Here is a 26,411-nt window from a genome sequence, read left to right as displayed (position 1 = left end):
TCAAATGCTCTGATCCTATGGCCATTAAACTTACCTCAATCTGTCTGTGCTATTGGCCTTACAAATCCTGCGTTACCTTTTACATTTAATGTTGAAAACACCACCCTTGCCACACATCGACTCTGATTTCACCCTCTTAATCTATATTCCAGTCACCTCGATCGACGTTTTGAAGATTCATAACAAAAGAGTCACCTTTTTTATTTTTTATTTATTTTTTTTTTTTGCAAGCAGCTTGTTACTCGATTCCAAGAGTATGGAGAGGGTTTGCTTCTGAAAACAGCGTGACAGCTAAAAGCCACGGACACATCAGATGAAATACTAATGAGTTTCAAATACGTGTGGCTCACTCTGTGTGCACGGGTCCCTGAGCAGAATGCTAGGCTGGGACAAGGCCACAGAGCCCCTTGGTGGCTCAGAGGAGGGCAGCTGAGGACCCTCAGGTCTGTCCCACGTGCCCCACTCCTTCCGCCAGAGCACTGTGCCTTCCTTCTCCTGGGGTACCAGGTGACGCCTAGAGACAAAGTGTAATGAACTTGGGACCAACCGAGGCGCTAAGGGCGGGGCAGGGAGGCAGTCGGGAGCCCCAGTGGTGAGCTGTCTGCTCTGCCATCGGGAAGACCAAGGCCAGTCCACAGGGCTGCGAGGAGCTTCCAGACTCAACGAGGAAAATCTCCCTCAGCCGGGAGCAAGGCTCCGAGTGGGCAGTCAGGACTCCCAGCCGTGTCCAGGAGGCCTGGTCTCCCTCAGCAGGGAGCAAGGCTCCGAGTGGGCAGCTCTCAGGCCCTGAACGGCACCTTTACCAGTGTGTGCTTCGCCTGTGAAATCTCACCTGAGCTACAGGAAAAGAGTCACCGAAGTCGCTCAGTCAACTCCCTCAGCTCCCGTCACCCAGCCTCACCCGGCCTCTCTCTTTGAGGATTCTGGCCAGGTCATTTCTGTAAAACCACAAAGGCAGGAGGATCCCCCGTACCTCAGGGGGCACAAATAAAAGACACTGTCCTTCCATCAATGTCAAGTTTTACAGCTTCACCAAGGGATTTCGTGGGGAAATATGAACTTTACTGGAATCAGTGACTAGAGGACACAGTCCAACTGTGCTGGACATGAGAGGGTCCCTGCTCCACCCTGAGGTCCCCTCGCCAGGCGGCACAGACACGACGGGAGGCAGAACTCAGCCAACGGTCACAGCCACAGACACAACCCTGTGGCAGTCACATGAGAGCCGAGTGCCGGCTCCACCCACGTGTGACTCCCACCCTGCGCCTCTCCTGAGGGGTCCAAGAGAGACACTGTCACCGTGCAGCAGCTGCCCCACGTCAGAGGAGGGGACAGGGCCTGAGCGTCCCTACCGCAGTCATCTGGTCCTGGCCGTAGCTTCTGACGGCAGCAGCTCCTGGTTTGTCCCCCTGAAGTTCCCAGAGGAGGCCATCAGTGCTGTCAACTGTCCACACCGGCTCTGAGGTCCACCGACTCTGAGGTCCACACCGGCTCTGAGGTGCAGGGACGCGGCTCTGGACCCTCAAGGCTCCACTTGGGGGCCTTGGTCTTTGGAAGGCACCTCCGAGCTCGCTCCTCACTGACAAGCGACAGAACACTGCTGTCCAAGGCAAATACAAGGCGGGCACAGACAGGAGTCACGTTTCTCATACTAAGCTTCAGGGTGCTCACTTTTCTTTTCTTTTGATGCTGGGGATTGAACTGGGGGGAATTCCACCACGGGCCACATCCCCAGCCTATTTTTGTAATGTTTTTAAATTTAGAGACAGGGTCTCACTGAGTTGCTTGGCACCTCTGAGATGCTTACAGTTTAAACTCGTTGGGGAAGGACACCAAACCTGATCCATCCACACTGTCACCCCCTCGGAGTCAGCTCCCGGGTGTCAGGCAGCCTGAGACCCAGGTGTGCTCCCAGCTCCTCCCAGTTCTCAGGAGCTGCATCTCCAGGGCTGGAGGGACACACGGCTGCAGGGACACTCCCCCTGTCTGTGACAGAGTCTGCTCTGCAGGGCAGCTGGGGACGAATGACAATAAGGAAGAGAAAACAAGCCCTGGCCATCCAAAGCCCTGGCTGACAAAGAGGAATCAGAAGGACCCACACTCTGTGGCCAACGAGGACACGGGACGTTTGAAATGCCACCCAGCAAACCTTCTCAGGACCGACATGATGCTGGTTAAGCATTTGAAGTTGGAGATTCCAAGTTTTATACCTGCTTTTACCATCTTCTGCTGACTGATCCCAACAAGAAATTTGCCCTGATTTCACCTTGACTTTCATTTGAAAATGAGAATAAGGAGATCTGAGCTCACATGGCTTTTGGGGGTTTTTTTGGCATTGGGAATTGAACCCAGCAGCACTTAACCACTGAGCCACATCCCAGCCCTTTTTATTTTTCACTTTGAGTCAGAGTCTTGCTAAGTTGCTTAGGGCCTCACTCAGTGGCTAGGACTGGCTTGCACTCTCAATCCTCCTGCTCCAGCCTCCTGAGTGGCTGGGATTACAGGTGAGCACCACACAGCCTGGCTCACACAGCTCTTAACAAACGAATAAACATTGAAATAAAACCACGTTTAGGAGCAATGCAAAGCTTTCTGGTTGTTAACCCTTCCTCAAATGCAGGGCCTGTGCTTTCCTGGTCTGGTGCCTTTAATCCTGCCAAAGAATCTCCCAGGATCTGTAAGGGACATCTTCTGACGTGCTCCTGGGGATGGAGAAGTGTAGCCCCAGGAGCTTGGACATGCCTGCCAGGCTGCTGCTACCTCCTACAGGACCCTGCCTGCCTCCGACCAACCCTGGGTCACCCATAAAGGCCACCGCTCCTCCAGCAAAAGGGCCAATCAGGGCAAGGACTGTCCCTCAGCTCTCCGAGCAGCAGGGACCAGGTCAGTGGAGGGTTCAGACCTAAGATGAATCACAGAGCTTCAGCCAGCAGGGCCAGGTCTCCCTTCCTGTGAAGGCCCAGTGTGACTAAGAGCTGGTGCAGCGCTGGCAGGAGGAATCAGAGGTCGGGGGAAACACATACAAGGCACAGGTGAGTGGCGGCAGCGCATCTGGCAGGAGCAGGTTTGGGGTGCGCTTGGCTCTAGCTGCGACCTCTCCAGGGCGTCCTCAGGACCGGCTCCTGCCTGGATACTGAATGTCTAAGGAGGAACCGTGGAACACCCAGGATGGAATCAGGAACTGCTCCAGACCTGCCTGGCCGACAGTGTAAGGCTTATGAGGCTCTCTAACATCCAGAAACGCTTGCGAAGAGTCGGTACTTTGAACATAAATATTTTTTACTGTGTTAAACAGCAAATATTCTGAGCAATGTAACATCAAAATGCTGTCAGATATTTATGCCTTGGGCAGAAAAATATTAAATCTTTTTTTTTTCTAACTTAGCCTGTGTTATCCCACATATAGAGGCTGAGCAAAAGGCAGACGTGTGGGTGATTGACCTGGGAATCAAGGCTCTGCGGAGGGACCCAGCTGGGGGAGGTTGGGGAGGGAGTCTAGGCGGCACCTCTGCTGTGGGAAACTGGACTCCAGCCCACGGGGCCCCTGACGTCTTACTGCCACTGAGAGGTTCTTTGCCAAGGGTGGCCTCACGGGCGCCAATGTCCAGCCGCCTTCAGTGAGCGTCCTAGGTGGCGGCATCAGCCACCTTCAGAAAGGAAGCCGGAGGCAGGAGTGAGGTCCTAGTTAGGAAGGCAAAGGGGTCCCAGGCCACACAGACCCTGCCGCTGCGGCAGGGCAGGAAGCGCAGACCGGGGGGGCTTGGGCCGTGCAGAGGAGGCCCAGCACAGCCCACCCCTGCAACACTCCCTGGTCACTTAGGGCCAGAATGAGGGCGACCTCGACATGCAGCCAGAGGGCGCTGGGGAGCAGACACCAGCTCTTCAGTGGTGTCCGGCACTCCCATCCCCCTCCAGCATGGCCATCCCACCCGTCCCTCACGGCAGTCAGCAGGTCAGCTGACTGGGCTTCTGCCAGGTGGGGGCACAGACCTTCATCTGTAGAGGATCTCTATTCCTAGCCGCCCTGTCCTTTGTCAGGCCTTGATGGTGACGGTTACTAGTTCTCCGTTGTCAGTGGACACAGAAGCATCCAAAGACACATGGTGAATCCTGTGGGTTCCAGACGCGTCCCGTCTGCCTGTCCCCGCCGCAGGCTTCGCTCCTCCTGACAGCGGGAAGCGCATCCCATCAGAACCGCAGGCTGTCCCTTACCTGGGCACTCTGGCACAGTGCCCACAGGAGCAGGGTCAGACGTAGCTGTGGGCTGGGGACCAGCGTGTGCCTTGGTGGACACCCCCGTCCCTGCCAAGAGCCGGGGCCTATAATCTGGAAAACCTGAGGCTGTTGGAACAGAGACACAGATTCCCCGCCAGGGCACTTGAGGGTGTGACAGAGCCAACTCAGCTTCAGACACCAGTGTGGACTTGGAGACGAAACCGCTGTGTGGACGTGGAGAGATAGATCCGCTGTGTGGACGTGGAGACGGAGCTGCTGTGTGGACATGGAGACAGAACCACTGTGTGGACGTGGAGACGGAGACAGAACCGCTATGTGAACGTGGAGAGATAGATCCGCTGTGTGGACATGGTGACAGAGAACCACTGTGTGGACGTGGAGACAGAGAACCACTGTGTGGACGTGGAGACGGAACCGCTGTGTGGACGTGGAGACACAGAACCGCTGTGTGAGCGTGGAGACGGAGACAGAACCGCTATGTGAACGTGGAGAGATAGATCCGCTGTGTGGACATGGTGACAGAGAACCACTGTGTGGACGTGGAGACGGAGACAGAACCGCTATGTGAACATGGAGAGATAGATCCGCTGTGTGGACATGGTGACAGAGAACCACTGTGTGGACGTGGAGACAGAGAACCACTGTGTGGACGTGGAGACGGAACCGCTGTGTGGACGTGGAGACGGAACCGCTGTGTGGACGTGGAGAGATAGATCCGCTGTGTGGACATGGTGACAGAGAACCACTGTGTGGACGTGGAGACGGAACCACTGTGTGGACGTGGAGACAGAGAACCACTGTGTGGACGTGGAGACGGAACCGCTGTGTGGAAGTGGAGACGGAACCGCTGTGTGGACGTGGAGACGGAACCGCTGTGTGGAAGTGGAGACGGAACCGCTGTGTGGACGTGGAGACGGAACCGCTGTGTGGACGTGGAGACGGAACCGCTGTGTGGACGTGGAGACGGAACCGCTGTGAGGACGTGGAGACGGAACCGCTGTGAGGACATGGAGATAGAACCACTGTGTGAATGTGGAGAGACAAAACCACTGTGAGGACGTGGAGACAGAACCACTGTGTGGACATGGAGATGGAACCACTGTGTGGACGTGGAGACAGAACCACTGTGTGGACGTGGAGACAGAACCACTGTGTGAATGTGGAGACGGAACCACTGTGTGGACGTGGAGACAGAACCACTGTGAGGACATGGAGACAGAACCACTGTGAGGACATGGAGATGGAACCACTGTGTGGACGTGGAGACAGAACCACTGTGAGGATGTGGAGACGGAACCACTGTGAGGACGTGGAGACGGAACCACTGTGAGGACATGGAGATGGAACCACTGTGTGGACGTGGAGACGGAACCACTGTGTGGACGTGGAGACGGAACCACTGTGAGGACGTGGAGACGGAACCACTGTGAGGACATGGAGATGGAACCACTGTGTGGACGTGGAGACAGAACCACTGTGAGGACGTGGAGACAGAACCACTGTGAGGACGTGGAGACGGAACCACTGTGTGAATGTTTAGAGACAGAACCACTGTGTGGACGTGGAGACAGAACCACTGTGAGGACGTGCAGACGGAACCGCTGTGTGGACGTGGAGATAGAACCACTGTGAGGACGTGGAGACGGAACCACTGTGTGGACGTGGAGACAGAACCACTGTGAGGACGTGCAGACGGAACCACTGTGAGGACGTGGAGACAGAACCACTGTGAGGACGTGGAGACAGAACCACTGTGTGGACGTGGAGACAGAGAACCACTGTGTGGACATGGTGACAGAGAACCACTGTGTGGACGTGGAGACAGAACCACTGTGAGGACGTGGAGACGGAACCGCTGTGTGGACATGGAGACAGAACCGCTGTGAGGACGTGGAGACAGAACCACTGTGTGGACATGGAGATAGATCCGCTGTGTGGACGTGGAGACAGAACCACTGTGTGGACGTGGAGACAGACCACTGTGTGGACATGGAGACAGAACCGCTGTGTGGACATGGAGACACAGAACCACTGTGTGGACGTGGAGACAGAACCACTGTGTGGACATGGAGACACAGAACCACTGTGTGGACATGGAGACACAGAACCACTGTGTGGACGTGGAGAGGCAAAACCACTGTGAGGACGTGGAGATGGAACCACTGTGTGGACGTGGAGACAGACCACTGTGTGGACATGGAGACGGAACCGCTGTGTGGACATGGAGACACAGAACCACTGTGTGGACATGGAGACGGAACCACTGTGTGGACGTGGAGACAGACCACTGTGTGGACATGGAGACGGAACCGCTGTGTGGACATGGAGACACAGAACCACTGTGTGGACGTGGAGACAGAACCACTGTGTGGACATGGAGATAGATCCGCTGTGTGGACGTGGAGACAGAACCACTGTGTGGACGTGGAGACAGACCACTGTGTGGACATGGAGACAGAACCGCTGTGTGGACATGGAGACACAGAACCACTGTGTGGACGTGGAGACAGAACCACTGTGTGGACATGGAGACACAGAACCACTGTGTGGACGTGGAGACAGAACCACTGTGTGGACATGGAGATAGAACCACTGTGAGGATGTGGAGATAGAACCACTGTGTGAATGTGGAGAGACAGAACCACTGTGTGGACGTGGAGACACAGAACCGCTGTGTAGACGTGGAGACACAGAACCACTGTGTGGACGTGGAGATAGAACCGCTGTGTGGACGTGCAGATAGAACCGCTGGGTGGACGTGGAGACACAGAACTGCTATGTGGACGTGGAGACAGAACCACTGTGTGGACGTGGAGATAGAACCACTGTGTGGACGTGGAGACACAGAACCACTGTGTGGACATGGAGACAGAACCGCTGTGTGGACGTGGAGTGGACATGGAGACGGAACCACTGTGTGGACATGGAGACACAGAACCACTGTGTGGACGTGGAGACACAGAACCACTGTGTGGACGTGGAGACGGAACCGCTGTGTGGACATGGAGACACAGAACCGCTGTGTGAGCGTGGAGACGGAACCACTGTGAGGACGTGGAGACAGAACCGCTGTGAGGACGTGGAGACACAGAACCACTCTGTGGACGTGGAGACACAGAACCACTCTGTGGACGTGGAGACAGAACCGCTGTGTGGACGTGGAGACAGGCATGTGAGAGGGTCAGCTGTGGTGTTGGGGCTCGGTTTTCTCTGAGGTTTTTTTGCTTGACCCTCAGTGTATCTTAGCCACTCCTCCAAAACAAGGAAGGAACCTGGAACGGGTTCCTGGGTGGAGGACGGCCCGTGCAGACCCTTGGCTCAGGTCACTGGCTGGCAGAGTGCCACACTCAGGGGAAGTATCTGAGTGTCCACTGATTGCTTTTTAGTTGCAAGAAATAAAATCCACTTGAGTCAGCTGAAGAAGGAAGGTGAACTGACCGAGTCCAGCTTGTTGGCGCAGTGTTAGGAGGCCGAGGGCAGGGACACAGGGAAGGTGCTGGAACAAGGGAGCTGGGGTGACCGAGGGCCTCTGAGTGGCTCACTTCTGCTGACACCATCTCCGTTCTGCGGGCGACGGCGTCTCTGTTCCTCCCTCCAGAGTCAGCCCTCACCCCCTCAGCAACAGGCTGCGCCCTGTGAGACCCGTCCTGGTTGAGACTCTCTCTGCTGCCCCACCCCACATCCCAGCTCCAACCCGCCCCGCGGTCCCCGCCAAGTGGCCCTCCCGCCTCTCCACCCTGGCGCCCTGCCACTGCGCCCAACGCACTGGTCTCTCAGCTCTTGGGAAGAGGCGAGGTTGTCTTGGCTCGGGGACCCTGCACTGGCTGTCCCCCTGACGGACCCTGCTCCTGCAGATGTGGGCACAGCCGCTCCCTCCCTGCTGCTTTCCCCCCAGAGTCACCCTCCAGGGCCTCGAAGTCCACCATACGGGCCAGTCCTAGCCGGTCCCCGGCACTCCAGCACACGCTGGTTCTCTCCCTGTTCTGGACTCTCCAAGGAGTCACTGTCCCTTTCTGTTTGTCCATCCTTGGGCCAGAGGCACCGTCCCTCAGGGGGCTCCCTCGGCCTCCAGGGCCATGAGGTGAGCAGCCTGCTCCACACTCTCCCTGTCACAATGTCCAGTTGACCATGGGTGTGTGTGCATGTGTGCGTGTGTGTGCATGTGTATGTGCGCGTGTGTGCGTGTGTGCATATGTGTGTGCATATGTGTGTGCATGTGTGAGTGTGTGTGTACATGTGTGTGTGCGTGTGGTCGCCCCTGGTGGAGGAGGACGGCCCAGTGAACAGTCAGTGTGCAGTCACACCCAGAGCACCTGTGGCGACAGGCACATCCTGTGTCACCAAGGGCTACAGTCAGTGTGCTCAGGTGGCCTTGTGTAACAGACTGGGTGGCAGTTTCTTATGCCAACTTATGACCCATAGTCACACAAGTTGAAATGCAGACACTGTGTTGAAGAGGAAGAAAGGAGTGTGTTGGACTGAAAGCAGACCTTTAGGAAATCATTATGATAAACAGCTTTCCCAATCTTATTCCATGGAAAAAAATAGTTCCTCAAACCATAATCTGAGCTAAATGAAAGCAAGATTATCTTATCAAATTAAGCTGGAAATGCTATACATTATATCCCCTTTCTCAGCATTCACAGTATATATTTCCATTTTAAAACTCTGAGAAACAGGAACATGGGAAACTGTTGGTTTTATTTAACTTGGATTTTCCCAGAAGTATCCCAATATAATTTTCAACAAGCAGTAGGTTTAACCATTATTTAAATCCCACCCAGTCTTAATTCCCCAGGAGCTTGTCATAATAAAGAGGAATGCTTTCCAGACGTGACTGCGCAGTGATTCTGTGAGATAATTAATCTGCGATAACACATTTCTCATTGAATAACAGAACCCAAAGATACAATACGGTATTCCTCACAGACACCTGATTCTACGCGTCTCTGCCCTAAACAGACCACACTGCACGTGAAGCATCCCTGCCTGTGCCCCCCTGAAGCTGCCTGCCCTGCAGCAGGTCGACTTCCTGAGCTTCGTCCTGCCCATTAAGGGCCGCGAGAATGCCTCCCACAAGGTACTCCCCAATGTTTCCGTTTCCCGGTCCATAAAATGGGTTCAATTGGGTATTTATATAAATTGATTGGCTCTAATGCATTTTTGCATTTTCTGAAACATCTAAGCCATTAAGTAAATCTATGTGGTACATTCGTTATTTGTGGCTGATTAACATAATCTCTTTCCAAACTTCATGAATATTAGTTGGGCACCTACTGCATGCAGTAGAACCTGCTGAATGAACAGGGTCCTCTCCTTTTACACTCTAAAGGGCTTCTTCGGTGCAATGCCAGGAAAGTAGGGAGAGATTGAAATTAGGCCCATATCTACCTCTAGACCATCTGTCCATCCATTTATCATTTCTTTTTTAATTTAAACGTGCAGCTCTGGACACACTTCAAACATACACTCGGCCGTGTTTGCTAGTGGACTGAAGGTTGCTCTGCTCATGAGCAGGCAACTGGCAGGGAGTGGACCTTCACCAAGACGGGACAGGCTGGTGGGCAGGTAGGGTCGGGTGGATGGCACAGAGCTCCACCTGGGCTCAGGAGGTCTGAGGTGCCTTTTGATACCCAGTGGAGAAGCAGGACAGACAACCTGGGGCCCACTATGGAGACGGGATCACACAGGGGATACGCAGAGCAGCAGAACAGAGGAGAGGAAGGGAATGCCCATACAAGCGCCGGGGGCCACTCAGCAAATGGGACAGGACACAGCAAGGACCCTGAAAAGTGACGCGCAGGGCCAACGACGCAGACAGAAGACCAGGAAATAGGTATTCAAAAGCTGGGGCACAGGGGCTGGACGTGGAGCGAGACCAGGTGAAGGCAAGCCAAGGGGAGGACACTGCAGAAGGGTCCCTGGACTGGACACTGAAATCCAGGACGGCCAACACTCTGCAGAGCACTGCAAGGACTCTGGACTGGCAGGCACCACTGGACGGGGCTAAGGAACAAAGAGACGATCTGACACAGACGGAAAGGTCAGTGTACCCCTTCCATGACACCAGAGGGTGCAGAGACGGAAGAGAAGCAGGGCAGTGGGTCAGGGAGGGACGGGGTAACTCAGAAGGAGAACCTGGAGGCTAGGACCACGGACGCAGCAGAGGAGGCCGTGAGAAGCCACACTTTGGATACACTTGAAGGACAGAGCAACGGGATTTCCAGACGGCCTGGATATGGGGAAGGAGACAAAGAGTCCAAGGGACTCCACCACAAGCAGGAAGGACTGGGCACCAACCAATGCCACTAACGCACCCATCACACTCAGAGGGGACACACACTCAGGGCACTGCTAAGCTCTGATAGAACGTGGAGGGACACTGAGGGGATTGATGGAGAAAATGTAGGAGACAAGGACGTCCGGAGGAGAGGAGAAGGAGAGACAAGGACGTCCTGAGGAGAGGAGGAGACCACCCCTGACAAAGGTAGCGAGAGGTCAGCCAGGACGAGACAGCACGGTAAGCATCGCCTAGTGGGAGAGGACAGAGGTGTCCAGGACAGAGATGCCCAGGGACATGCTAGCTGGCCAGAGCCCTCACAGAGGCCACACTGACCATGACGAGGTCTGTGTTAGAGTCAGAGTGCAGATGACTGGTGGCAATACAAGGATCACTGGTGACCATGACGAGGGCTGTGTTAGAGCCATGGTGCAGATGACTGTGACACTAACAAGGATCACTGGTAACCATGAGGAGGGCTGTGTTAGAGCCATGGTGCAGATGAGTGGTGGCACTAACAAGGATCACTGGTGGCCATGACGAGGGCTGTGTTAGAGCCATGGTGCAGATGACTGTGACACTAAAAAGGATCACTGGTGACCATGACGAGGGTTGTGTTAGAGCCATGGTGCAGATGACTGTGACACTAACAAGGATCACTGGTGACCATGACGAGGGCTGTGTTAGAGCCATGGTGCAGATGACTGTGACACTAACAAGGATCACTGGTGACCATGACGAGGGCTGTGTTACAGCCATGGTGCAGATGACTGTGACACTAACAAGGATCACTGGTGACCATGACGAGGGCTGTGTTAGAACCATGGTGCAGATGACTGTGACACTAACAAGGATCACTGGTGACCATGACGAGGGCTGTGTTAGAGCCATGGTGCAGATGACTGTGGCACTAACAAGGATCACTGGTGACCATGACGAGGGCTGTGTTACAGCCATGGTGCAGATGACTGTGGCACTAACAAGGATCACTGGTGACCATGACGAGGGCTGTGTTACAGCCATGGTGCAGATGACTGTGGCACTAACAAGGATCACTGGTGGCCATGACGAGGGCTGTGTTAGAGCCATGGTGCAGATGACTGTGACACTAAAAAGGATCACTGGTGACCATGACGAGGGTTGTGTTAGAGCCATGGTGCAGATGACTGTGACACTAACAAGGATCACTGGTGACCATGACGAGGGCTGTGTTAGAGCCATGGTGCAGATGACTGTGACACTAACAAGGATCACTGGTGACCATGACGAGGGCTGTGTTACAGCCATGGTGCAGATGACTGTGGCACTAACAAGGATCACTGGTGACCATGACGAGGGCTGTGTTAGCACCATTGTGCAGATGAGTGGTGGCACTAACAAGGATCACTGGTGACCATGACGAGGGCTGTGTTAGAGCCATGGTGCAGATGACTGTGACACTAACAAGGATCACTGGTGACCATGACGAGGGCTGTGTTACAGCCATGGTGCAGATGACTGTGGCACTAACAAGGATCACTGGTGACCATGACGAGGGCTGTGTTACAGCCATGGTGCAGATGACTGTGACACTAACAAGGATCACTGGTGGCCATGACGAGGGCTGTGTTAGAGCCATGGTGCAGATGACTGTGGCACTAACAAGGATCACTGGTGACCATGACGAGGGCTGTGTTACAGCCATTGTGCAGATGACTGTGACACTAACAAGGATCACTGGTGACCATGACAAGGGCTGTGTTAGAGTCACAGTGCAGATGACTGATGGCAATACAAGAATCACTGGTGACCATGACAAGGGCTGTGTTAGAGCCATGGTGCAGACTGTGACACTAACAAGGATCACTGGTGACCATGACAAGGGCTGTGTTAGAGCCATGGTGCAGATGACTGTGACATTAACAAGGATCACTGGTGACCATGACGAGGGCTGTGTTACAGCCATGGTGCAGATGACTGTGGCACTAACAAGGATCACTGGTGGCCATGACGAGGGCTGTGTTAGAGCCATGGTGCAGATGACTGTGACACTAAAAAGGATCACTGGTGACCATGACGAGGGCTGTGTTACAGCCATGGTGCAGATGACTGTGACACTAACAAGGATCACTGGTGACCATGACGAGGGCTGTGTTAGAGCCATGGTGCAGATGACTGTGACACTAACAAGGATCACTGGTGACCATGACGAGGGCTGTGTTACAGCCATGGTGCAGATGACTGTGACACTAACAAGGATCACTGGTGACCATGACGAGGGCTGTGTTACAGCCATGGTGCAGATGACTGTGGCACTAACAAGGATCACTGGTGACCATGAGGAGGGCTGTGTTAGAGCCATGGTGCAGATGACTGTGACACTAACAAGGATCACTGGTGACCATGACGAGGGCTGTGTTACAGCCATGGTGCAGAGTGTGACACTAACAAGGATCACTGGTGACCATGACAAGGGCTGTGTTAGAGCCATGGTGCAGATGACTGTGGCACTAACAAGGATCACTGGTGACCATGACGAGGGCTGTGTTACAGCCATGGTGCAGATGACTGTGACACTAACAAGGATCACTGGTGACCATGACGAGGGCTGTGTTAGAGCCATGGTGCAGATGACTGTGACACTAACAAGGATCACTGGTGACCATGACGAGGGCTGTGTTAGAGCCATGGTGCAGATGACTGTGGCACTAACAAGGATCACTGGTGACCATGACGAGGGCTGTGTTAGAGCCATGGTGCAGATGACTGTGACACTAACAAGGATCACTGGTGACCATGACGAGGTCTGTGTTACAGCCATGGTGCAGATGACTGAGACACTAACAAGGATCACTGGTGACCATGACGAGGGCTGTGTTAGATCCATGGTGCAGATGACTGTGGCACTAACAAGGATCACTGGTGACCATGACGAGGGCTGTGTTAGAGCCATGGTGCAGATGACTGTGGCACTAACAAGGATCACTGGTGACCATGACGAGGGCTGTGTTACAGCCATGGTGCAGAGTGTGACACTAACAAGGATCACTGGTGACCATGACGAGGGCTGTGTTAGAGCCATGGTGCAGATGACTGTGGCACTAACAAGGATCACTGGTGACCATGACGAGGGCTGTGTTAGAGCCATGGTGCAGATGACTGTGGCACTAAAAAGGATCACTGGTGACCATGACGAGGGCTGTGTTACAGCCATGGTGCAGATGACTGTGGCACTAACAAGGATCACTGGTGACCATGACGAGGGCTGTGTTAGAGCCATGGTGCAGATGACTGTGACACTAACAAGGATCACTGGTGACCATGACGAGGGCTGTGTTACAGCCATGGTGCAGATGACTGTGACACTAACAAGGATCACTGGTGACCATGACGAGGGCTGTGTTACAGCCATGGTGCAGATGACTGTGGCACTAACAAGGATCACTGGTGACCATGAGGAGGGCTGTGTTAGAGCCATGGTGCAGATGACTGTGACACTAACAAGGATCACTGGTGACCATGACGAGGGCTGTGTTACAGCCATGGTGCAGAGTGTGACACTAACAAGGATCACTGGTGACCATGACAAGGGCTGTGTTAGAGCCATGGTGCAGATGACTGTGGCACTAACAAGGATCACTGGTGACCATGACGAGGGCTGTGTTACAGCCATGGTGCAGATGACTGTGACACTAACAAGGATCACTGGTGACCATGACGAGGGCTGTGTTAGAGCCATGGTGCAGATGACTGTGACACTAACAAGGATCACTGGTGACCATGACGAGGGCTGTGTTAGAGCCATGGTGCAGATGACTGTGGCACTAACAAGGATCACTGGTGACCATGACGAGGGCTGTGTTAGAGCCATGGTGCAGATGACTGTGGCACTAACAAGGATCACTGGTGACCATGACGAGGGCTGTGTTAGAGCCATGGTGCAGATGACTGTGGCACTAACAAGGATCACTGGTGACCATGACGAGGGCTGTGTTACACCCATGGTGCAGATGACTGTGGCACTAACAAGGATCACTGGTGACCATGACGAGGGCTGTGTTAGAGCCATGGTGCAGAGTGTGACACTAACAAGGATCACTGGTGACCATGACGAGGGCTGTGTTAGAGCCATGGTGCAGATGACTGTGGCACTAACAAGGATCACTGGTGACCATGACGAGGGCTGTGTTAGAGGCATGGTGCAGAGTGTGACACTAACAAGGATCACTGGTGACCATGACGAGGGCTGTGTTAGAGCCATGGTGCAGATGAGTGGTGGCACTAACAAGGATCACTGGTGGCCATGACGAGGGCTGTGTTAGAGCCATGGTGCAGATGACTGTGACACTAAAAAGGATCACTGGTGACCATGACGAGGGTTGTGTTAGAGCCATGGTGCAGATGACTGTGACACTAACAAGGATCACTGGTGACCATGACGAGGGCTGTGTTAGAGCCATGGTGCAGATGACTGTGACACTAACAAGGATCACTGGTGACCATGACGAGGGCTGTGTTAGAGCCATGGTGCAGATGACTGTGACACTAACAAGGATCACTGGTGACCATGACGAGGGCTGTGTTAGAGCCATGGTGCAGATGACTGTGACACTAACAAGGATCACTGGTGACCATGACGAGGGCTGTGTTACAGCCATGGTGCAGATGACTGTGGCACTAACAAGGATCACTGGTGACCATGACGAGGGCTGTGTTAGATCCATGGTGCAGACTGTGACACTAACAAGGATCACTGGTGACCATGACGAGGGCTGTGTTACACCCATGGTGCAGATGACTGTGGCACTAACAAGGATCACTGGTGACCATGACAAGGGCTGTGTTAGAGCCATGGTGCAGACTGTGACACTAACAAGGATCACTGGTGACCATGACGAGGGCTGTGTTAGATCCATGGTGCAGACTGTGACACTAACAAGGATCACTGGTGACCATGACGAGGGCTGTGTTAGAGCCATGGTGCAGATGACTGTGACACTAACAAGGATCACTGGTGACCATGACGAGGGCTGTGTTAGAGCCATGGTGCAGAGTGTGACACTAACAAGGATCACTGGTGACCATGACGAGGGTTGTGTTAGAGCCATGGTGCAGACTGTGACACTAACAAGGATCACTGGTGACCATGACGAGGGCTGTGTTAGAGCCATGGTGCAGATGACTGTGACACTAACAAGGATCACTGGTGACCATGACGAGGGCTGTGTTACAGCCATGGTGCAGATGACTGTGGCACTAACAAGGATCACTGGTGACCATGACGAGGGCTGTGTTAGAGCCATGGTGCAGATTACTGTGGCACTAACAAGGATCACTGGTGACCATGACGAGGGCTGTGTTACAGCCATGGTGCAGACTGTGACACTAACAAGGATCACTGGTGACCATGACGAGGGCTGTGTTAGAGCCACAGTGCAGATGACTGAGACACTAACAAGGATCACTGGTGACCATGACGAGGGCTGTGTTAGAGCCATGGTGCAGATGACTGTGGCACTAACAAGGATCACTGGTGACCATGACGAGGGTTGTGTTAGAGCCATGGTGCAGACTGTGACACTAACAAGGATCACTGGTGACCATGCCGAGGGCTGTGTTAGAGCCATGGTGCAGATGACTGTGGCACTAACAAGGATCACTGTTGACCATGACGAGGGCTGTGTTACAGCCATGGTGCAGATGACTGTGGCACTAACAAGGATCACTGGTGACCATGACAAGGGCTGTGTTAGAGCCATGGTGCAGACTGTGACACTAACAAGGATCACTGTTGACCATGACGAGGGCTGTGTTAGAGCCATGGTGCAGATGACTGTGGCACTAACAAGGATCACTGGTGACCATGACGAGGGCTGTGTTACAGCCATGGTGCAGATGACTGTGGCACTAACAAGGATCACTGGTGACCATGACGAGGGCTGTGTTACAGCCATGGTGCAGATGACTGTGGCACTAACAAGGATCACTGGTGACCATGACGAGGGCTGTGTTAGAGCCATGGTGCAGATGACTGTGACACTAACAAGGATCACTGGTGACCATGACGAGGGCTGTGTTACAGCCATGGTGCAGATGACTGTGACACTAACAAGGATCACTGGTGACCATGACGAGGGCTGTGTTACAGCCATGGTGCAGATGACTGTGGCACTAACAAGGATCACTGGTGACCATGACGAGGGCTGTGTTAGAGCCATGGTGCAGATGACTGTGACACTAACAAGGATCACTGGTGACCATGACGAGGGCTGTGTTAGAGCCATGGTGCAGATGACTGTGACACTAACAAGGATCACTGGTGACCATGACGAGGGCTGTGTTAGAGCCATGGTGCAGATGACTGTGGCACTAACAAGGATCACTGGTGACCATGACGAGGGCTGTGTTACAGCCATGGTGCAGATGACTGTGACACTAACAAGGATCACTGGTGACCATGACGAGGGCTGTGTTAGATCCATGGTGCAGATGACTGTGGCACTAACAAGGATCACTGGTGACCATGACGAGGGCTGTGTTAGAGCCATGGTGCAGATGACTGTGGCACTAACAAGGATCACTGGTGACCATGACGAGGGCTGTGTTAGAGCCATGGTGCAGATGACTGTGACACTAACAAGGATCACTGGTGACCATGACGAGGGCTGTGTTAGAGCCATGGTGCAGATGACTGTGACACTAACAAGGATCACTGGTGACCATGACGAGGGCTGTGTTAGAGCCATGGTGCAGATGACTGTGACACTAACAAGGATCACTGGTGACCATGACGAGGGCTGTGTTACAGCCATGGTGCAGATGACTGTGACACTAACAAGGATCACTGGTGACCATGACGAGGGCTGTGTTAGAGCCATGGTGCAGATGACTGTGACACTAACAAGGATCACTGGTGACCATGAGGAGGGCTGTGTTAGAGCCATGGTGCAGATGACTGAGACACTAACAAGGATCACTGGTGACCATGACGAGGGCTGTGTTAGATCCATGATGCAGATGACTGTGGCACTAACAAGGATCACTGGTGACCATGACGAGGGCTGTGTTAGAGCCATGGTGCAGATGACTGTGGCACTAAAAAGGATCACTGGTGACCATGACGAGGGCTGTGTTACAGCCATGGTGCAGAGTGTGACACTAACAAGGATCACTGGTGACCATGACGAGGGCTGTGTTAGAGCCATGGTGCAGATGACTGTGGCACTAACAAGGATCACTGGTGACCATGACGAGGGCTGTGTTAGAGCCATGGTGCAGATAAATGTGGCACTAACAAGGATCACTGGTGACCATGACAAGGGCTGTGTTACAGCCATGGTGCAGATGATGGTGGCACTAACAAGGATCACTGGTGACCATGACGAGGGCTGTGTTAGAGCCATGGTGCAGATGACTGTGGCACTAACAAGTCTCACTGGTGACCATGACGAGGGCTGTGTTAGAGCCATGGTGCAGATGACTGTGGCACTAACAAGGATCACTGGTGACCATGACGAGGGCTGTGTTAGAGCCATGGTGCAGATGACTGTGACACTAACAAGGATCACTGGTGACCACGACGAGGGCTGTGTTACAGCCATGGTGCAGATGACTGTGACACTAACAAGGATCACTGGTGACCATGACGAGGGCTGTGTTAGAGCCATGGTGCAGATGACTGTGGCACTAACAAGGATCACTGGTGACCATGACGAGGGCTGTGTTAGAGTCATTGTGCAGATGACTGTGACACTAACAAGGATCACTGGTGACCATGACGAGGGCTGTGTTAGAGCCATGGTGCAGATGACTATGACACTAACAAGGATCACTGGTGACCATGACGAGGGCTGTGTTAGAGCCACAGTGCAGATGACTGAGACACTAACAAGGATCACTGGTGACCATGACGAGGGCTGTGTTAGAGCCATGGTGCAGATGACTGTGGCACTAACAAGGATCACTGGTGACCATGACGAGGGTTGTGTTAGAGCCATGGTGCAGACTGTGACACTAACAAGGATCACTGGTGACCATGACGAGGGCTGTGTTAGAGCCATGGTGCAGATGACTGTGGCACTAACAAGGATCACTGTTGACCATGACGAGGGCTGTGTTACAGCCATGGTGCAGATGACTGTGGCACTAACAAGGATCACTGGTGACCATGACAAGGGCTGTGTTAGAGCCATGGTGCAGACTGTGACACTAACAAGGATCACTGGTGACCATGACGAGGGCTGTGTTAGAGCCATGGTGCAGATGACTGTGGCACTAACAAGGATCACTGGTGACCATGACGAGGGCTGTGTTACAGCCATGGTGCAGATGACTGTGGCACTAACAAGGATCACTGGTGACCATTACGAGGGCTGTGTTACAGCTATGGTGCAGATGACTGTGGCACTAACAAGGATCACTGGTGACCATGACGAGGGCTGTGTTAGAGCCATGGTGCAGATGACTGTGACACTAACAAGGATCACTGGTGACCATGACGAGGGCTGTGTTACAGCCATGGTGCAGATGACTGAGACACTAACAAGGATCACTGGTGACCATGACGAGGGCTGTGTTACAGCCATGGTGCAGATGACTGTGGCACTAACAAGGATCACTGGTGACCATGACGAGGGCTGTGTTAGAGCCATGGTGCAGATGACTGTGACACTAACAAGGATCACTGGTGACCATGACGAGGGCTGTGTTAGAGCCATGGTGCAGATGACTGTGACACTAACAAGGATCACTGGTGACCATGACGAGGGCTGTGTTAGAGCCATGGTGCAGATGACTGTGGCACTAACAAGGATCACTGGTGACCATGACGAGGGCTGTGTTACAGCCATGGTGCAGATGACTGTGACACTAACAAGGATCACTGGTGACCATGACGAGGGCTGTGTTAGAGCCATGGTGCAGATGACTGTGACACTAACAAGGATCACTGGTGACCATGAGGAGGGCTGTGTTAGAGCCATGGTGCAGATGACTGAGACACTAACAAGGATCACTGGTGACCATGACGAGGGCTGTGTTAGATCCATGGTGCAGATGACTGTGGCACTAACAAGGATCACTGGTGACCATGACGAGGGCTGTGTTAGAGCCATGGTGCAGATGACTGTGGCACTAACAAGGATCACTGGTGACCATGACGAGGGCTGTGTTACAGCCATGGTGCAGAGTGTGACACTAACAAGGATCACTGGTGACCATGACGAGGGCTGTGTTAGAGCCATGGTGCAGATGACTGTGGCACTAACAAGGATCACTGGTGACCATGACGAGGGCTGTGTTAGAGCCATGGTGCAGATGACTGTGACACTAACAAGGATCACTGGTGACCATGACAAGGGCTGTGTTACAGCCATGGTGCAGATGATGGTGGCACTAACAAGGATCACTGGTGACCATGACGAGGGCTGTGTTAGAGCCATGGTGCAGATGACTGTGGCACTAACAAGGATCACTGGTGACCATGACGAGGGCTGTGTTAGAGCCATGGTGCAGATGACTGTGACACTAACAAGGATCACCGGTGACCATGACGAGGGCTGTGTTAGAGCCATGGTGCAGATGACTGTGACACTAACAAGGATCACTGGTGACCATGACGAGGGCTGTGTTACAGCCATGGTGCAGATGACTGTGACACTAACAAGGATCACTGGTGACCATGACGAGGGCTGTGTTAGAGCCATGGTGCAGATGACTGTGACACTAACAAGGATCACCGGTGACCATGACGAGGGCTGTGTTAGAGCCATGGTGCAGATGACTGTGACACTAACAAGGATCACTGGTGACCATGACGAGGGCTGTGTTACAGCCATGGTGCAGATGACTGTGACACTAACAAGGATCACTGGTGACCATGACGAGGGCTGTGTTAGAGCCATGGTGCAGATGACTGTGACACTAACAAGGATCACCGGTGACCATGACGAGGGCTGTGTTAGAGCCATGGTGCAGATGACTGTGACACTAACAAGGATCACTTGTGACCATGACGAGGGCTGTGTTACAGCCATGGTGCAGATGACTGTGGCACTAACAAGGATCACTGGTGACCATGACGAGGGCTGTGTTAGAGCCATGGTGCAGATGACTGTGGCACTAACAAGGATCACTGGTGACCATGACAAGGGCTGTGTTAGAGTCATTGTGCAGATGACTGTGACACTAACAAGGATCACTGGTGACCATGACGAGGGCTGTGTTAGAGCCATGGTGCAGACTGTGACACTAACAAGGATCACTGGTGACCATGACGAGGGCTGTGTTAGAGCCATGGTGCAGACTGTGACACTAACAAGGATCACTGGTGACCATGAGGAGGGCTGTGTTAGAGCCATGGTGCAGATGACTGTGACACTAACAAGGATCACTGGTGACCATGACGAGGGCTGTGTTACAGCCATGGTGCAGATGACTGTGACACTAACAAGGATCACTGGTGACCATGACGAGGGCTGTGTTAGAGCCATGGTGCAGATGACTGTGGCACTAACAAGGATCACTGGTGACCATGAGGAGGGCTGTGTTAGAGCCATGGTGCAGATGACTGTGACACTAATAAGGATCACTGGTGACCATGACGAGGGCTGGGTTAGAGCCATGTGCAGAGTGTGACACTAACAAGGATCACTGGTGACCATGACGAGGGCTGTGTTAGAGCCATGGTGCAGACTGTGACACTAACAAGGATCACTGGTGACCATGACGAGGGCTGTGTTACAGCCATGGTGCAGATGACTGTGGCACTAACAAGGATCACTGGTGACCATGAGGAGGGCTGTGTTAGAGCCATGGTGCACTTGACTGTGGCACTAACAAGGTCACTGGTGACCATGACGAGGGCTGTGTTAGAGCCATGGTGCAGATGACTGTGACACTAACAAGGATCACTGGTGACCATGACGAGGGCTGTGTTAGAGCCATGGTGCAGACTGTGACACTAACAAGGATCACTGGTGACCATGACGAGGGCTGTGTTAGAGCCATGGTGCAGATGACTGTGACACTAACAAGGATCACTGGTGACCATGACGAGGGTTGTGTTACAGCCATGGTGCAGATGACTGTGGCACTAACAAGGATCACTGGTGACCATGACGAGGGCTGTGTTAGAGCCATGGTGCAGATGACTGTGGCACTAACAAGGATCACTGGTGACCATGACAAGGTCTGTGTTAGAGTCATTGTGCAGATGACTGTGACACTAACAAGGATCACTGGTGACCATGACGAGGGCTGTGTTCGCACCATGGTGGAGTTGTGATTGCAGTGAGTGTGAGAAAGTATGAAAGGGTAGATGGCTTGATAGAGTGAGCATAAAACCAACATTTAAATGGTTTTTTCGTGTAAGAAGTAAAACCCTTGCTGAGGGAAAATCAGAGCGAGGTACCATTGTTGTTGATGCATGCACAAGTAATGCCCAGTTCTGTTGAGAAGTCCAGCAGAGAGAAAGTCATCCACTGCAGCTGAAGTCATGCTCAGGGGGAGGGCTGGTGCTGCAGAGAGCCTCTGCAGGGGACAGAGGAGGAGGTTGCCTCAGGAGCACAGCACTGTGGAGGTTAAGCTGTGCAGGCAGGCTGGAGTCCTCTTCTGAGGGCTGCAGTTTTTCTTTGTGCAATAAAAAGATGGACATTAGCTGGAAACGCAGTCCAGTGGAGAGGGTGTTTTGAGAAGAGAAAGTCATGCCACTGTCATGGCAAAGAAGGAGGAGTGAGTGGGCTGGGATTGCTGGCAGCCCGCGGGCCCCTGTGCTTAGCAGGGCTGAGCCTGAAGTTGTGCCGTGTGTTTGGGAGTTTTTCTCCAGAGGTTCAGCTGTGTGGGTGCCCCAGAGTGGGCGGAGGGTTGGATTTAACCAAGGATCTGTTTTTGCCCCAGTGAATAATTGTTGCAATTAAACTTTCAGATCTCAGCTGTGCCACGGGATATGACAGCTATGGGTAAGGAAAGGATGACGTGGCAAAAGAAAATAACATTTACTGGAGTCCTACCCTGTGTTTTAGGAGCTTTGAATTCAATACATGTTTTACATGTGCTACATACGAAGAAACTGAGGCTCAGCAACATGGAATAATTTTGTTTTCAGAATAATACAGTAGAGAGCAGAGGGTGTTAAGAAGGGCACAGGTTTCTCTCAGGTCTTAGAGCTGGACTGGAGGGAAGATCTGGTGTACTCTTCTGGGGAATACCTTGGCTCCCAGGCCAGGCTGTGGCCAAGTCAGCTGGCCACACACCAGGACATAGCTTCCTGCCATCAAACCCCAGGTGGCAGTCCCAGCCACCAATTTGGCTAGGAATACCTGGCGCCACCAGTCACAAAACTACTCATTTTCTCCCATAAAACAGTCATCACCTAGCAGGATGCCAAGAAAATCAATCATGACTAAACTCCCAATTTGGTTTGACTCACTGACCACGCGTGGACATATCATAATGTTTGGTTATCATTCTTCATAACAACCATCTGCAACTGAGCTGTGACTCTGAGCCTGAGCATGCTGGTGATTCTCAGGTGCCTGCCCTGAAGCTGTCTTGCTCTTAGGATCGGTCTTCCAGTTCAAGACCGACCCTTAATTCAAACAGCGGGTTAGCTGGCCTATAGAAGCTGTACAGTCGGGAATCCTAATGTCACATAAAATGAAGGCATGTTATCCCACTTGGACACGAAGTTCTTAGTAGCGGGCATGGGGGAAATTTTCCTCAAGTCTAAATGTGTTTTTTACAAATATGTACATCTTATAAACTACCAGTCTCTTTTTTTCCCTGTGGTGGACACCAAGCTTCATAAGTAACATGCTTAATCTTTGTTTCTGAGTGTTAACAGGCTGACCCACGGGAATCAGCCATGGCACCTGGAGAAACTGTCAGAATTTCACACTCCTGGCAATCCTCCTGCCTGACCAGGGCCTCCTGTCCCCAAAAAAGAGTGATGTGGGGGCCGTGGGCAGGTGGCAGGTGTGATGAACACTTGCAAAGCCTGTCCAGGACCCTGGCTGTGAGATACCTGTGTCCCCACCTCAACTCAGCTGTGGAGGCTGAGCCATGGTCCCCACTGGGGAGGCCATCATTGATGGCTGTCAGAGACATGCAAGAGAAGCCCCCAACCAAATCATCACAAGAGGGAGAGAAAGGGTTACCGAAATGAAATACTCAGGGCGGTTCCAGGACACAAGAAGTATGTTCTTCACTACAAAATTACAATCTTTTACCTCTTTAAAAGACTGTAATGCCATTTTCAAGGGGAAATATAAATCAGAAGTACCCCTGTGTGGGATTAGAGTCCAAAAGGGAAAGGAAATGTTCACCCCAATGACCTTTCCACAGGCAGTGCACCGAACGTCCCAGAGTCAGAGCAGACCCGCGGGCAGGACCGCAGAGGCACTTGCCCAGTTAAAGGAGGGCATGTCCACACCGCTCTGCTGCACCAGAGCAGGGCCGAAGGGTTCCAGTGACTTGCCTGATATCCTCGGGGCCTTGAAGTAAAGGGAGCGAAGGATGCGGCGGGTGACGACTGCTGGGGTGTGAGGGGTGTCCTCGAGGGGACTGGGGGAGTGGCGAGGCTGGCTAGAGCTGTGGGCAGCATTGGGAGAGCAGGAACGCCATGGAGAGCCACAGACGGGGCGCCGCCAACTCAGGGGCCACTGCAGAGCAGCAGCAGATAACCCGCAGCAAGGCCCACCGCGGAGGGCGTGGCCTGAACCCCGCAGCACCGCCCACCTCGGAGGGCGTGGCCTGAACCCCGCAGCACCGCCCACCGCAGAGGGCGTGGCCTGAACCCCGCAGCACCGCCCACCGCAGAGGGCGTGGCCTGAACCCCGCAGCACCGCCCACCGCGGAGGGAGTGGCCTGAACCCCGCAGCACCGCCCACCGCAGAGGGCGTGGCCTGAACCCCGCAGCACCGCCCACCGCGGAGGGAGTGGCCTGACACCCCGCAGCACCGCCCACCGTGGAGGGCGTGGCCTGAACCCCACAGCACCGCCCACCGCGGAGGGAGTGGCTAGGAGATGGCAGCACCGCCCACAGCGGAGGGAGTGGCCTGAACCCCACAGCACCGCCCACCGCGGAGGGAGTGGCTAGGAGATGGCAGCACCGCCCACAGCGGAGGGAGTGGCCTGACACCCCGCAGCACCGCCCACCGTGGAGGGCGTGGCCTGACATAGCCATTCCCCCCAGAGGCCGTGGTACGGGCAGAAGCTCCGAGGACCTGCAGAGCTTTGGCGTCTGCCTGGCGCCCACTGGGAGCCCAGCCCTGGGGTCAAACCTGGTTCAGGTCCCAGCTCTGCCGCCTACCAGCCAGACAATCCCAGCTAGGGTTCAGAAGAGAGGGGAGGACCTACCGAGGGTCACCCCCATTCTACAGAGCAGGAGCAGGCGGAGACAGAGTAAGGGGTCTGCCTCATCCACCTCGTGTTCTGGACCTTCACCTTCGAGGGGGGAAGGCGGGGTGGCTTCCTCATCCGTGTTCTGTCGTCTAACACGATAAACACTGGCACTGTCGTGGGACTACACTGTACCCAGCAATGGAAAGGCAGACAGATTTCTAAAATGACCAGACATCATGCCATAAAAATAGTCATCTTCAAGATAAATCCTAAAAAGATTTCATAAGGTACCCAATGTAGAGTGAAATTCTATCACATGAAACCAGAATTAATTCATCTGTCGAAAGTACTTTGTCAAGTGTCTCTTGCAATTAAAACCACTTGAGAGCCACAACAGCCTGGTGGAAATGCGAGCAGAGTTAAAGCCAGGTCACAGCCTGCACCGAGTGCTGGCTCTGTGGCCTCCAGCAAGTAACTCGGACTCTGTGGGCTGTAGCCTGGCGTTTGTGACAGTGGAGATGGCAAATATGAAAGTGCCTTCTTGTTACAGCCACAGCGATGTCAGTAACAATTTGGTAGAGAGGGACCACCTTGCGCTCCCTGACAGAGGGACAGTGGGGGCATACGACACCTGGACAGTGCTGGCAAGGGGCTCCATGATGTGGAGCCGTCTCACCCTGGGATCCTGATCCAGCCACTCACCAGTGGTGTGACGTGGGCTGTGTTATCATCTCTTGGAGCAACAGGTCCTTCATCTTTAAAATAAAAGTAACATGGCCACCTGCAGAGGCCTTCCAAAGACAGCACCCAGTGCAAAGCAGCTGGTGCAAGGTCGTTCTCGTGGATGGCAGCTGCCAACCTTTCCGTCTTCCCAATACCGTCACCATCGTCACTTCCTGTTATTTCTTTCTGAAAATATAAGCCAGGGCAGTGGCAAAGGAGAGGCCTGCTCCCGACTGGCAGTGTGGGTGGAGGCTCTGAGTTGCTTGGAATCCCCACATTATGAATAGAGAGGATTCCTTAGTTTCTTGATTCAATACTAAAATCCTCCTTGATGTCTATAGATTTAAATTTTTTTGTCTTAAAAAATGGAAGCCAACAAAATTCCTAAAGTTTGGTCAATTTAAAGGTGAACTTTCTCAATAATATTGAGAGAACAGTAATCACAGCAGACCTGCCCCCAGGGACCTCAAGGTCAAGTTCCTGTTACTTTAACATCCGGCATCTGTTCTGCTTGTTAGAGGTCATTGGTAGAAGGTGCTACATAGGCAGGAGCTACCACTGGCTGTCTGAACAACTGCCACTTACGTGTTCCAACCCTGAACAACACTCGGAGTGAGCGATTTAATAAACTAGCAATTGCTCATTACCCCCATTTTGGTTTAATTATTAATGTGAGTTTTGTTTATGTTCCCCCACTTTGGCAAGCAATCTTTTGTAATAAAAAGGAAAGTACAGAATATCATATGATGTGATGATATATGGTGATAATTTCATTACTATTATGAGTAGCTAGTAATAGTCAGCTAATGTCATCTCAGGAGGTACTAAAATCCTCAGTCTTTCTCCACAAGGA

Source organism: Urocitellus parryii, chromosome 9, assembly GCF_045843805.1.
Source record: "Urocitellus parryii isolate mUroPar1 chromosome 9, mUroPar1.hap1, whole genome shotgun sequence".
NCBI classification, from domain to species: domain Eukaryota; kingdom Metazoa; phylum Chordata; class Mammalia; order Rodentia; family Sciuridae; genus Urocitellus; species Urocitellus parryii.
The sequence above is the reverse complement of the archived record's forward strand: the minus strand, read 5'-3'. Positions refer to the sequence as shown.